This window comes from Ictidomys tridecemlineatus, chromosome 13 (assembly GCF_052094955.1).
Source record: "Ictidomys tridecemlineatus isolate mIctTri1 chromosome 13, mIctTri1.hap1, whole genome shotgun sequence".
NCBI lineage: Eukaryota > Metazoa > Chordata > Mammalia > Rodentia > Sciuridae > Ictidomys > Ictidomys tridecemlineatus.
Window position 1 is genome coordinate 61085424 of NC_135489.1, and position 15176 is coordinate 61100599.

The window sequence follows — 15176 nt, forward strand, 5'->3', positions numbered from 1 at the left end:
TGGTATTTGGCATCCTTTGCCTCTTTCTCTACCTTAGGACCTGAGCCCTACCCTCATGCCCCAGCCTGAATGATTCTTTTGAACCACCAAACATGGATGGTCCTGATCTTTTGTTGGCGCAGACAGCAGTCATACTTGAACTGTGACTGCTAATAAAACTCCTGATGGAACAGTATTCATCTTCTGGAACATTCTGGAATCATTTCACTAGATACCTTTGCAGGGCTAAATCTCAGGCAGGAATTTCACCAGTCTCAGTTCTGCCTCCTGGAGAAGGGAAGACAGCTCAGTAACATTTCCTCTATTTAAATGAGAAACAACATAGGGTGTATAGATTTGGGGCAGGTTGGGGACTTTCTGTGTAGTTTAATTTTGTCAGTGGGTTGTTTTACATGATTATACCCTGAAGCTTGCAAATGGGAAAGGGGTTATCTCATCCTTTCACCAAGTGGAGCCATCTCTAAAGATCTTTGATATGTTAGGCATGCCCTACACATGAGGGATTTTGATGAACAGGACCAAGTCCCCACTCTCCTCCAATGAAAAGCTGCCTCAAGGACTGAGCTAGGCCCCATCTCTCAGTTTACACAAGAATCAACTCCAGAAACAAATATAAGACTTGACTTCTGAAGCTGTCAGCAGAAAAATAGGGGAAACCCTTCAAGATATTGGCACAGGCAATGGTTTTCTAGATAGGACCCCAAACCACAGGAAGTAAGAGCAAAATGACAAATGGGATTACATCAAATGCAAAAGTTTCTGCACAGCAAAGAAAACAACCAACAGAGTGAACAGACAACCTATAAAATAAGAGAAATAGCTGCCAACTCTTCACCTGAGAGCAGGCAAATACCCAGAATATATAACTCAAAAAATTTAACCACAAAAAATCAAAGTTATCCAATTTTAAAATAAGCAAATGATCTGAATAGACACTTCTCAGAGAAGAAATATAAGTAATTAGCAAATATATGAAAAAATGCTCAATGTCAATAGCCATCAAGGAAATGCAAATCAAAAGTATAATCTGATGCCATCCCCCCACAGTTAGAATGGCTCTTATTTAAAAAAAAAAAGATCTGTGTGTAATCCCAGCTACTCAGGAACTCAGGAGCCTTTTGCAGGAGGATCACAAGTTCAAGGCCAGCCTCAGCAAGTTCTAGGCTAGTGTAGGCAACTTAATGAGACCTTATCTTTAGAAAAAAAAAAGCAGGGGATGGGGGGGCTGTAGCTTAGTAGTAGAGCATTGCTTGCCTAGGAAGCCCAAGAAAGCCCTGGGTTCAATTGCCACTAGTCCCCCACACCCAAAAATAGATGAACCCCACATAAAATAATACAGATAAAGAGAAAAAGGAAATTTAATATACTTATTGTAGAAATGTAAACTAATATCTCATAAGGGAGAACAGTATGGAGGTTCCTCAAACTAAAAAAGATCTACCATGTGATCCAACTATACCACTCCAAAGGAAATCAGCATATCAAAGAAGTACTGCATGCACATGTTTATGTGGCACCATTCACAATAAGACATGGAATCAGGCTAGAAGCCCATCAGCAGATGAATGGGTAAAGAAAATGTGGTTTATATACATAATAGAATATGATTCAGCTATAAGAAAAATGAACTCCTGAAATTTTTAACAAAACAGATAATACTAGAGGATGTTATATTAAGTAAAATAAGCCAGACACAGAGACAAGATCAGTGAATGCTATATGCATACATGGAAATTTCACACAGATTCCCATTATGTGTACAACTAATGAATTAATAAAAATAAATAATTTAGGAAAAATTTTTTCTAAAAATTGATTCTTGGGCCCACTGTTGGGTGTGAGACTGTGAAAGGAAAGACCAGGTCTATTGTAGTGGTAGCTGGTGTGATTTTGGGTTTTGTTCTGAAGGGCCAGGATCCAGCATCCTCAGTCAAGTGAAACCATGTATTGATAAGAGATCATAACACTAACATGAAGTCCTTCCTAGTGTGAGCACCAGACATTTCCCAATCATTCTGCTCCCTGCCAGCTGTGGTACTGGTCCATGAGGAAGGTGTTGAGAACTTCTACTGTGGCCCAGGAGAGCTCAAGTGGGTGAAAGCTGGAGATGGTTTCTGGGCCTGGCAGATGTGACTCCACATCCCACAGCCCCATCATGCAGCACACTGCCTCCTGCCTGCAGGTCACAGGGAGGTTTGGTTTTGGTGTGCATTCTTGACTGTTCAGCAAGCACTTGCTGGTGACCACCTGCTCAGCTTCTAGGTGCCAGGTTTCTGTTCTCATGACTAAAAGGCTCAGGGGTCACTCCAGTTAAACTGGGCTAACTGGGTTGCATGAAATAACCACAAGAGACACAATACCTTTTTCTTTGGGGTCACTGTGATGGTTCCTCTGACCTTAAGGGTCCGCAGAAAGAGAGAGAGAGTGAGAGCAGGCACTGACCCCTTTTATTGAGGGAAGCTATTCAAATGAGGCAAGGTGTCAGGTTTCAGGGGGCTGGGTATCTTCATGATGTCCACTGTCAGCAGGTTGACTGATACCTGGGTAGGCCACACCCAACAGCATAGTAAGAGAAGGGGACACACACAAGGCACTTCCATGGAAGATTCTATCCTAAACAAGGCAAGGGGTTATATTACAAAGGAACAGGTGAGCATAGCTTCACTCATGGGGCTGTAGAAAGACACACCCACGACCCTCATACCCAAGAAGGATGCCACATTTCTGTGGCTGAGAGCCTCAGCACCCAGCTGGGGAGTGTAACTCAGTCACATGTAAGGTTGACCTCCCACATCTAGGGATGAAGACAAGGCATCACAGCCGAGTGACCAGTGTGATCCCTCCTGGACTTCAAATTCTTATAGATCACAGCTAACCTCACTCATGTGCCTGTTACACCTATTACTTCAGCAGATGTGTCTTAAGACCTCTGTGCTGTCCCTGAGACTCACGCTACAGGCTTTGCATTCAGAATCACAGTGCTGATGGGGCTGGGTTAGGGTTCTGCCTCTAAGAATGATGACTTTGAACCCAGGCACAGAGCTTCCCAGTCCTCCTTAAGGGAAGTCTACCAGGAAAACGGGGCAGCCCATGAAGCAGACACACCTTCTACAGGAATTCCCAGAGCACGGGCACCATCTCCTTGCTGCTCTTCTGCTCCATGATGTGCTGGAGGTACTTGACTGTGTTCTTCCTGCAGCTCCAAATCTTTGAGCAACGAACCACACTTTTCTGGGGCAGTTGGAGCAAGAAGCTTGTAGGGTCACCATATAAGATTTTTGCCACAGGGTTGGAGCTGATGAGCATGCTCATGATCAGCACGGTCTTATCTAGATGCTGGATAAAGAAACAATAGAGCATTTTGCAAATGAGACACTGTAACAGACAACCGGGCAGCTCGTGGCCCCGTGGTGGCTCCTTAGGAATCTGCCTGCACAACCTGGATGCTTACTTTTGCTATTTGTCACTGTGATTGGGGGGGTTCCTTGTTCATAGGTTTTTTGCCTCCACAAACAGAGCAAGACTCAGGGGTATTTATTTCACTGCCCTTTTGCTTCCTGACTTCCCTGTCCTGCTGTGGATAGTCAGCTCTGTGATGTTCTCAGCAGAGCAGTAATGACTCCAGAGAGATTGCCAATGTATTTCTGGAGGGTTTCTGCCTCTTACTTTCACATCCCACTGTAAAAAGTAGTGGAGAGCAAGCTGCCACCTGCCCTGTGAGAACTCCTGATAATCTTGGCCTGACTTATGACCAGTGCAGGAGGGACACCTGAGGATAGCAGAAGGAGGGTTTTCTCCAGATGAGGCCTCTGACATCCCTCCTGAGGACAGTAGGCCAACAATGCTCACAGATGAATGGGACCCTCTCCTAAACAGAGGGCTAAAGAGTGGCCACTACTCACCACTTACCTCCAGTTCAGGTAGAAGAAGAGCTTTGACATGTTTTCCCCAATTGTTTCTCTGTCCTATGGTTGACAATCTTGCATTAAAATTTAATGCCCTACAAAGAAAATAAAAATGTGTCTGTTACCAACAAACAAAAACAGCACTCTCTATACAGCAAACACTGAATAATGTTAATAGAGATAGTACTTCTTTGGGGGTGATAAGTTCCTAAGTTAACCAGGTACTGCCAACACCAGCCTCTAGACCTTGTGAAGATACTTTAGTCACTGACAACCCTCCAGCCCATAGCTGTGGCCTTGAAGGTATTTTAAACAAATGGCTAAGGACAGGACGTGAGCTAAAAAGCCTAGGGACACAGCAATGCTGACAGCTACCCAGAGCCACCTCATTGCTGACTCCAAGCCTGTAGGAAGAGGTGGTCCTGGGGAGCTGGCAGCAATTTAGGGCCCTCAAGTTCAGGTGCGGTGGAAACTACACCAGAATAAGAGGCGTTTAACAAAATCAGTGTTAAGATGGAAACACATGCTAATGCTGGTTTCTGATGAAGACACACCTGAAGGGGAACAGATTCTCTGGTGGGAGTAACACACATTTTATTGCTACTGCTATTATCTGTATGCTTTTAAATAATGTTTAAAAATTTTAAATAATGGTGGATGGTTTCTACAATGGTTATTTTAAAAGATTTTTTCAGGTAAGCAAAAAGAAACTGAAATCTCTCCTAATGCCACTCAGATAACCACTTACAGAGTCCCCTCGCAGATCTTTGCTTTTGGCATGGATTTAAATGTTTAGAGTAGAAGAGTTAGCTTGGCAGACAGTGTTTTGTAGCCTCCTTTGTTTATGTAACAAATTGTGGACATGCACATATTAGGTCAGGGTACAAGTGTGACATCTCTGAAAAGCAAAAGTGGGACACATGTCACCTGTCAGGGAGCCACGTGCTCCCAGGGCACAGGTTAATGCTGTATGCACAAGTACCAAGTATAAGTGCTGCAGGCCCCCACCAGGCAGGTGCTATGTGGAGGAGCTCAGCAGCACCTCCAGCCCCTGCAAGGAGAGCAGAGCGCTTGCTTTCATTCCTGTCATGCCGTATACCAGGAGCTGGGGAAGCCTGGCCTCTTGGCAGTCATACCCAGCCCTTACTCCTTGCTTATTCTGGTCAGGAAGTGGGTGCTGCTTTTTGAGAAGGCAGTGCAGCATGAGGTGGACCACATGGGTGGTCTCATCAGCACTCTTCCCCAGCGTCTTTGTTAACTGCTCCAAGTCTTTCCAGATGTGCTGCTGCAGGAATCCTTTTGGATCACCCACTGGAGGCTTGATGATGTTTATCACAGTCTGTGGAAGAAAGGAAACAAGATATGCAGTGGGATCAGTGTGTAGAGGATATGGTGACAGGCCAAGGGAGCCAAGCACCAGCACTGGGGAGAGGGTGGTTTCTAGGTGAAGTCTGGGTGCTCTCAACATGATGCAGGAGCAGAGGAAGGGAAGTAGGTGAGTGGAGTCAGAGACTGCTGGTTCTGATGTAATCTGGGTGCTTCCCTGCACCTCCTGAAGCCACCAGAATGACCTTCTGGCCACAGAGGAGAAAGCAGAGAGTGCACAGCAGGAGGGCAGAACTAAACAAAAAATCTGAAATGTTTGAGTATCATTTGCTCTTGAAAAGGCCAATACTCAGAAATACAGATGTGGGAAGGAGACTAAAAAAGAAAGTGATATGTAAATGTGAACATATGCCACTTTCTATTAAACAGAAAGAGAGAAGCAGGGAGGGATGGGGCAGGAGGAGGGAGAAAAGGGGACGCTTGGGGGCCTGAGTTAGAGAAAATGATCTTTCTTGCTTGTGGGATTATTGAAAAGGAAGCCCTCTACTGTGTTTAACTCTGATGTACTAATAAAGAAAAAATTAAAAAATGAAAAATCAAAATTCAAACTTAAAGCAAAACCCAAAGTAGTGCCTTCCTTGATTTCCACCTGCATTTCTCACAAGGATCTGCAAACCTGGCATGCCACAGCCACTGTGGCATGTGCTAGGGGATTCCTAAAAAGCCGACCCATGTGGCAGAGATGTGCAGGCAAAGGAACCACAAGATTGCCATGGATTGCCCTGAAAAATGCTCAGCTAAACACTTGGCCAGATAGAGGTCTTGCATGCCAAAGGGTAGGCAGGGAAGACAAAGGACAAGGCCATAGTGCTTAGTGCCTGCAGACCTCAGTATGACCTTGCAACTCCCCACCTTCACCTTTGTAACCAGGCTCTCCCAAGATTCTCAGTCACCTTTGGGCACCACTCAGTGGAGCTAGCTGAGGGAAATTTTTATGAAAGCCTCAGGTAATCATTTCAGAATCCTGGAATCTCTGATATTCCCATAGGTGATATTCTTGCAGGTAATCCTTGGGGCCCAGCCCCTGGGTGACCATGCCAACACCTTTGGCCAGCCTGGGCACCTGCAAATGGCCATGCTGGCAGCCTCTGCTCCCTGTGGTTGCTGGAACAAAGCTGGACATTCTGGGTGACTTCAAGACTCAGCCTTTGTGTCCTGGAGGCCGAAAGACTAAGACAGGTAACTAGGCCTGCTCTTGGGACACCTCCAGGTGCCATCGTGTGCCCTCCCAGCTCAAATGGTAATGCAGACCTTGAAGCCTTTCCCTCCCAGCTGCCGGGCTCCAGCCTCCTTCTCTATCCTCAGAGGGCCCTATATGTCCTTCTTCACCCAGCCAGCCTCTCATAATAACATGGTCACCCTGCATTCGGGCACTCCCTGCTGTACTGTGACGTCACCTTGACTAACTCTGCAACAACCCAATTCCAAATCAGCTCATATTCTGTCCTCAGGGACAGCATGTCAACCTACCTTTGAGCAAAGACACAACCATCACAGAGCTCTATCTCAGCCCCAAGAATGCACATCCCTTCCAGGCCCACACCTGGGCTCATAACCCTCAGAGTGTTGATTTGCTTCATCTCTGGGAGCTTCATGTGAGCCAGCACTGGGTGGGACATGGGTGAAACTCCTCCCTTCTATAACCTGTGGACCTTGCCAGCACGCCACCTAATGAGCTGCAGGCCCTGTCATGGCAGCCTGAGTTCTGGGTGTCTTCTAGTTCTGCAGGCCTCAAAGCCTTCACACTCCCCTGCAGTCCCCATTCAAAGGAACAAGGGAAAGGCCACCTCAACAGTAGGGAATACACATCACTTTTGCACTCACCTCAGGTTAAAAAAGCAGTCCTGCTCCTAGTGGGCAGCTGTGAAGAGGCCAAGCAGGTTCCCTAGAAAGAGAGGAGAACAGATAATGGCTGAGCATTAGCAAACTCAACTGCAGGGTAAAGAAGGTGACCCATCAGCATTGACCTCTGGCCCTGACCTCCAGTAGAGGGCTCTGGATTCCCTGGAAAGGACAGGGCCTTAAAATGGAAGGAACCTGGTCCCTGCAAAGCTGCCTCCTGGCCAGCCTGTCCCAGCTGGCTGGCTGACCCTGATCCCCAAGGATCTGCCTCCTGCCCAGCCTCTCCCAACAGGCTGACTGCCACAGTCCCCAAGGATCTGTCTCCTGCCTAGCCTCTCCCATCAGGCTGACTGCCCTAGTCCCCAAGGAGCTGACTCCTGCCCAGCCTCTCCCTGCCAGATGATTGCCCCAGCCCCCAAGGAACTGCCTCCTGCCCAGCCTGTCCCAGCCAGCTGGCTGACCCTGGTCTCCAAGGAGCTGCCACCTGCCTAGCCTCTACCTGCAAGCTGGCTGCCTCTGGTTGAAATGAGAAACTGCAATACAATTAATTTCCCTTGGCAATAGCCATCCAGACTTGAACATCATCCTGGGTTCCAGCCAGGGTTTTTTTCCTGAGATTCCCAGGCACCTGGCCTCCAGAAGCAACATTTTCTATACAAAATGTTGCTCCTGACTGCAAAAAGTAAGGAAAAAATTAAAAAGTAAAACCCTGGAATCATAAAAAGGCTCATCATCCCCACCTCAGGTCATTAAGATATCTAAAGTTCCTGGTGTCTCATTTTAGCCACAACATCCTCTAATATCTGTAAGACTGTTGGTACTAATTTATAAGAATTTTCAGGGAAATGGGCCCCAGAGGCAAGAGAAGAAACTACTAAACACCAGCACTAATCGAAACCCTTACAAAAGTCTTATGTATCAAATCCATTTTATCACCTTCCCTATCAATTATCAAAATGTTTTCATATTTAAACAGTTTCTTATTGAAGAAAACATTTTCTTTCTTCTTTATGAGTCATTTGCTTTATTGTGTAGTAAGCCAACAAGAGAAAAATCAATCTGACATTGATTCTAATATGTGATTGAATGTACATATATGTGAGTTTAGAGAGAGTTTCTCTATCCCTGCAGCCAGAGTGTTTCCCTCCCACTGGCTGCAGGAAAGGTTGTCAAAACAACTTCATAACAGATCATTCCTGTGGATAAAATTCCTAACTTAATTCTCATTTTAATCCAGAGTTTCTCCTACTGCTTTCTTCAATGGCAATAACTAAAATAAATATATTGAAAGATTGAAATATTGGCCACAAAAAATGTTTTAAAATAAAAATTGGCCACACTGCTAATGGAGTTACTGTTGACATTTATAAGAATGGGTCCCAGCTAACCAAGAAAGCCACACATCTGATTTTCTTAAACTCTCTGATCACTGACCCTCTCTATAAAGGGAGGTGGTAGTTTGGGTTTCTGTGCACAGCTGTGGAGGTACTGCATAAGTGGACTGCATACTGTGGTGTCCTGCAATCCTGAAATCCCACCTTCCAGCTGAAGAGCTGTAACCCCTCTGGGACTGAACAGTTCTCAGAGGAAGTGCCTCAGCCTGTGAAATGCAAACTAACCACCAGAGCTGGGCCTGCTCCCTCTGATCACCTAACAGTGGTTCCATGCAGTCCCAGGACTAAGGCTCCTCCACCGTGTCATCCTGCCATCCCCTGGGCCTACAAGCCAAGACCTGTATGCTCTTCATTTGGCCAAGAGAGGAAGTCAGGCAGGCCTAAGGGATAGGCTGAGGGATGGGCTGAGGGATGGGCTGGTAGTGGACACATTCCTGATGTCACCCAGACCCCAGTCCATGGATGGTGACTAGCATCACCCAGCCAAAGGTGAGGTGTAGTAGCCAAAAGGCTGGTCCTCACCACAGTGACATGAACTCTCCTTGAGCACCTTGAGCCTGGAGAAGACAGTGCAAGAATAGCACTTGGCTCTGCACTGGCCTGTGGTGTGATGGGGTGTGTGAATTAGATTGGAAGACACTCTAAGGAGCCCACCATTATTGTTATTCTGTCATTATCTTGAAAACCTGTGTGTGAGCCCCTGTCTCTAATTCAGAGCCAAAAGTAGGGTGAAATTCCTTTTCCTGATAGGAAACCAGGTACAAAACTGCTCAGTATTATTATTATTTTTTTGGAGACACACTGATAAGAGGCCCTATTATGCAAAAAGCTCTGAATACACAAAGGAGCTTTTTGTTTCCCACAGCTCCTGACCATCCCTGTGGGGTCAGGCTGAAAGCATCCTTGTGTACAGATGGAGAAAATTGAATCATTTGACTCTGAGGCCTCAGGGACTCTGAAGTAAAAAGAACATCCATTCTTTCCTTCAGCTCTCAAAGGAGGAGAAGGCAATATAGAGGCTATGAATTTCCAGAGCTATTGGCAGAAACAGATTTGAAAAAAAAATTGATTCTTCAGCTTTGATATGCTATCTTCATTGCAGCAGAGGTGGCTATTAGATGAAGATGCCAGTCATGGCAACCAAGCAGTGACACTGTGCTCTTAACCAGTTTGGCTGGTTAAGCTTTCATGGATGAAAAACCTTTTAATAATGTCTGCTGAGAAGTTTTCCTCTCTCAGAGAAATACAAGTATAAAAATCATTGTACAGCCATTATCCAAAGGCTACTACAGATAGATAATGACCTTGGCTTTTTAAAGTAGGATGAAAGTGATAGATCATGCCCCAAACAGTTAACAGTACAGTGTTGTTCAGTGACCAGAAGAAGTCCCCATGTCCACCTAGGTGCCAGGACCCATAGACATATACTGCCGCCTGCCAGCTCATTCAGGGTAGGTTTTCCTTTGAGTCAGAAATATCTAAAAGAAACACAGCCAGGGGATTGGACAGAAGGCATCCAGGGTGGTGGAGGTGAGAGGGTTTCCTTGATTCCAGTGGAATGCAGAGGTGTCATGCCTCCAGGTAAATGAAAACTAAAGCCCCCAAGGAATACACAATGCTGCTCACCCTGGGGACTCCCCAGAGCATGGGGAGCCTAGTAAAGAAAGAAAATGCCTTCCAGATGGCCACCTGTCAATGTTGCCTCTTTCCTGGAGCTAAATACTAAAAGCAAGTACTTCTTTGTGTTCTCCCAGGATCTAAACTTGTGCTGGAAACCTGCCAGAAATAGCCCAGCCCTCTCTACAAATGGACTCCTCACCATGAACACAGTGTAACTCCAGCTGCACTCGCCTTCCTCCCACAGTCCCTTCTCAGCCTCCCCAGCCTGGGTCTGTCCCTCTCTTCTGTGCTCAGCATCATGTTCCCGTTCTGTCTCACTGATAGGTATCCAACTCAGAATCAGAAGTCTATTGAAAGTGTCCCTTAAAGATGATGCAATTATGTGACCAGGCCTTGGACCATCGGGATGATCTGCTCCCCACCCCAGGAGCCACCCACTACATCTGGAGTGCACACAACCAGCAAGGCCAGGGACCCATTCACTAGCAAATTGGAGCCTTTAATGGGTGCTTGTGGGTCCCCCATTGGAGAAGAACCTGATATCATGGCAGAGACACAGGACAGTCTTTTATCCCCCACACCTTTCACAGGCAGGGACAGTGTGACAGCACAGGAAATGCCATGCCATTGTGGAGGATGGCATGGGAGTGGCAGAAAAAAAAGAGCATCTCATATGCAGGTGCAGGGGCAGTGACTAAAAGGTGTGATTTGACTCTGATTTTGCTGAGCTTTGAGGTAGGGCCTGTGATCTTCGGAGGCCCAGGGCACTAGTTCGTGCATCTGAATTTTGGACAGCTCCTGTCCCCACACTAATGACAGCTTTTTACTTCAAGACTGAAAGCAACATTTCATGCATGGTGTCATCTTCATGAAACCAGAAAAACACCACCATGGCATGGCTTTTCAGCACGAGGCCTGCTCCAGGTAAGGTCATCAGATGCAAAGGTGAATGTTCCAGGAAATCCCCATCCATCTTTCATACAGAGGTGGCCCCGCAGTGGTCTGGCCATGACCACTGGAGGTAGAGATGAGAGGCACAGAGAAAGATGGCTCCAGCCCTGCATCTGTGGAGGGCCTAGCATCTTACACCCAGCACGGCTCACTCCTGCAGCCCAGGAGACAAGCCTGCTCCCTTTGATAAACAAGTTTAAGCTGACTTAGGGTTATTTTGTTACTTTAAACCAAAGACCCCTACCTCATATAAATTTCATTCAGATTCATTCAGTCAATGAAGCTGAGACCAGAGCTGAAATGGTCCTTATCCTGTTACAGGCTGAAGCTTGGATGTTGCCTGTCCCCCAGGGTCCCTATGTTGAAGACTCAGCTCTCAGAATGTCCCTGGGGAGGTGCAATACAGAGGCATGTCTTCAGGAGGGCTCTGCAGGTGATGGAGGCCCAGGCTTGTCTTTAATTAAAACAGAACAAAGCCCATACAAAGAAAGTGCCCTGTATACAGAAAACACTTCTATAAAAAAAAACCCACTGGGCAGAATCATATGCCCAGCTCCTAGCTGCAGATCAGTGCCTTCTTAAGTAAATGCTTTTTGACACTTATGAGTTGACTGGCTCTCTAAATGTTCCTTTAAGCAGCTCTGGCAAGTACCCAAAGGTTCATTAAGGGGCTGCCCATGTGCAGAAGTGTCTTTTGGCTGTAATAACAAAGACATGGAACTTCTGAGAAGGCAGAGGGGACAGAGGCTTGTTGATCCTGGGACCATGATTCTACTGTCACACACACACAGTCACATGGAGGTTTTGGAATGTAATAAGCAGAGAGAAGGGAGGGGACAAGGTTAGCTCACAGCAGTGACTTGTCATCACTGAGTCCCCAGCACTCAGCAAAAAAATAGGTGGTGTAGGCAGGTTCCCAATATGCTTGAGTGCCTTGTCACACATTCATGCTCTGTGGACAAAAATAATGACAGTCTCTGCCTCTTAGAATTAACAAGGAAATTTAAAAAGTGATTGTGTTTGAAAAGCCCTTAGAAAGGTGATCATGCCCTTTTGTTACTTTAAACCCAAGACCCAAAGACCAAAAGACTCCATTAGTCTGAGTTCTCCAATCACTCTGCAGGCTGTGGGCCTGCCCTGCAGCAGGTGGCCAATGCCAGATCTCTCTTAAGAGCTGTGGAGAGAGACGTTACAAGATGTGGAGGCTCAGCAAACAGCCTCAAAATGCACCCCTGGCAGCCACCTGCGCTCCTCTAATGAGGTTTTAGAAGTGTTTAAGAAGCCAGGCTCATGAGAGTCAGAAGATAGTGCCAGGCAGACCAAGGAGCTGCTGATCTTTACGAGGATCTCAACATCCAGGACACATAACAGTGAGGTGTCTCAGAGGGCACACTTTATGTGACTCCATGACATAATATATTTATCCACTGAAGTAACTTGGAGGAGTGGGGACAGTTTGGGCTAGCAGGGATAGGGGCATGGAGAGGAGCTGAGTCTCTAGAGGGTGATGTGAAGGAACGTTGAACAGGTAAGACACCTTTCTGTGGCTGATGGGGGACTGTGAGGCTAAGGAAGCACATGCCACATGCACACCCAATTGGTGACAATGAAAGAGTTGCCAGGATGACACTGATGTTAACCACCTGGTTGATGTTCTGCATGGTCAATCCAGATGCCAGCTCTGGGAGGCTGAGCCAAGTGTCCATAGAACCCATGTTTCTTTGAAACTTCCAGGGAATTGAGGATTATTTCAAATCAAGTGTTTAGGAAAAACTATGGACAGTGTGGCTTCCTGTTCCTCAGTCAGAAACACATCCACCTCAGTCCATCAAGAGCCACCCACATCTGCGACCTCTTCAGCCAAATCAGGAAGCCGGAGCACCTTTCTCTCTCCCTTTCTCTTTCCCCTCCTCCTTTCCCTGGATTGCCTGCCTTGACGGTGTGCAGGAGCCATGGACTACACACATTTAACTCCACCAATGGTGTCGCTCTCCTTCCCAGGCTTGCTCTCCATCCTGAGCTCTCCCTGTTTCCCTTGCAACACTAGATACTCATGTGGGGCTGATTTGCTATTATGCCTGCAGAACCCCCAGCCCCTCCAGCAGGGTAAAAGGAGTCCTGCATAGAGCCTCCCCACATGACCAAGCACAAAGCCTACATCAAAGGTTTGCATTGGGCTCTGTTGCCATTTAGTATGTGACCAAGCCACTTGTTCTGGGCAGTTTGTATTCAGGACATATTTGTCTTCAGGGTGTTTCACTCTCTAACTCTGTGCATCATTAATCTTTTAAAATGAGAAACTTTAAGAGCCCAACCCTATCATGTTAAAGTCTCCATATGTGAGCTACATATTACTCAGTCTCATTCAAACGAAAGTCTCTTCACCAAAGTCAGTAAATGGAACAGGAAAACCATCCTAGAAAACATGTAGATCCTGACATGGTACTCACCTCCTCCATAAGCACTGTGAGAAGAGCTGGGCACACACAGCTCTTCACACTTATCCTCTAACCCAGAATAAAACCCTTAATCAATACGGCATTTGCTCCTGGAAAATAACCAAATATGTGAGGCAGCAGTTTGGAGGCTGGAAGTCCCACCAGCATGGCCTAGATGCTTCCAAGGGCCCTGTGGCTGCATTTCATCATGGCAGGAGCTTTCTTTCATTCCTGGGTCTTTGGCCTACCCCCTACTTATACAGCCACTAGGATCCAATCATGGGGACTTCACCCTGATGACCTATCTAATGCAGCCACTTTTAAAAGGTCCTACCTCTGGACACCACAACCAGATTCAATCTCTACCTCTCCATACCACTGGTATAAGATTTGTGGTGTTAAACTGTATGATTTGGGGGCAATACATAAATTGAGGCCACAGCAACTTGTTTGCTGTGTCACTTTGCTAATTAGCAGTGAAAAGTGACACCCAAATAGGAAAGGTATAATTAAATTGGTATAAATATGTCTATATTACAGAGTGTACAATGTCCCAAGACCTTGTTCTTAGCCATATGTTATTTTAAACTCAGTTCTTCATGAATTGTATGTAATATTAATAAAATTGTGAATGATATTCAATATGATTTTTGTATGAATTCCATGTATAAGAAGCCTTTGCCCTATTGTAGCTGGTAAGCCAACATTTAAGATAAGAAACTTAATCTTTACATACAACCTTATCAATACAATCTCTTACTAATTGGTCCACAGAAAATAAGACTATGAATCATAGCTCATTGATTATTTTGTCATAAGTATAAGGCCTCACTCAACCTTGATTCCAGGTCCATTTCTCTGATTCTTGCCCTGAAATAACACTACCTATAAAATAACAGTGATGTCAGAATTTACTAATGTACATGAAAACACTGATCATTGACCTCATTCACAGAAAAATGAAATGTTTCCAATGAGGCTGAAGTCTAGAAGGCCATTATGCACACACAAGAAAGATAAAGTTCTTCTCTCCTGCAAAAGCTACCTTTAAGTTTGTGGGAATTCAGTCTATTCAAATCACTAGGAAATGTTAAAGTGTTAAAAAATTAAAATGTTAAAATTTTAATTCAAGATATGAAAATCTGGGCCTTATTTTCCTATATCTATGTCCTAATTATAGCTCTTAATTTCAGCATAAATACAAACAGAAAAAAATATAATGATCTGGCTTATGCAAATTATATTCCACTTTAAGTTTGATTAAAAGAATTAAGAGATGCTAGAGTATTATTTACTCAATAGTATGTTTTACTATTACATAAAATATTTAGTCAAGTGGAACACTGTGATGTCTGTCATTTAACAACAGGATAAAATACATGAGTGTTAACATATAAACAAATATTCAGTTATAAAGACATATTGAATACATAAGGTAAATATAGGTAAAAAATGCACTATAAATTGGGCATGATAGTCCATGCTTGTAATCTAAGCAAATTGGGAAACTGAGTAATTTCAGAAGTTTAAATTCAGCCTCAGCAACTTAGTGTGGTTTCAAGCAACTTAGCAAGACAGTCTCAAAATTTGAAAAAGTGGAGAGAGGGCTTAGGAATGTGGCTCAGTGTTTAAAAATCTCT

General features: G+C 45.2%; 1 long non-coding RNA gene across 7 annotated transcripts in view; it reads left to right on the plus strand.

Moving 5' to 3' along the window:
- Positions 1-14178, plus strand: part of LOC120888390 (uncharacterized) — a 132944-nt gene extending 118766 nt beyond the window's left edge. For all 7 annotated transcript variants that reach the window (XR_013429723.1, XR_013429720.1, XR_013429726.1 and 4 more), the window contains one exon: positions 10282-14178. This is a non-coding gene — a long non-coding RNA (uncharacterized LOC120888390). The remainder of the gene's footprint in view (positions 1-10281) is intronic.
- The last annotated feature ends 998 nt before the right edge of the window (positions 14179-15176 follow it).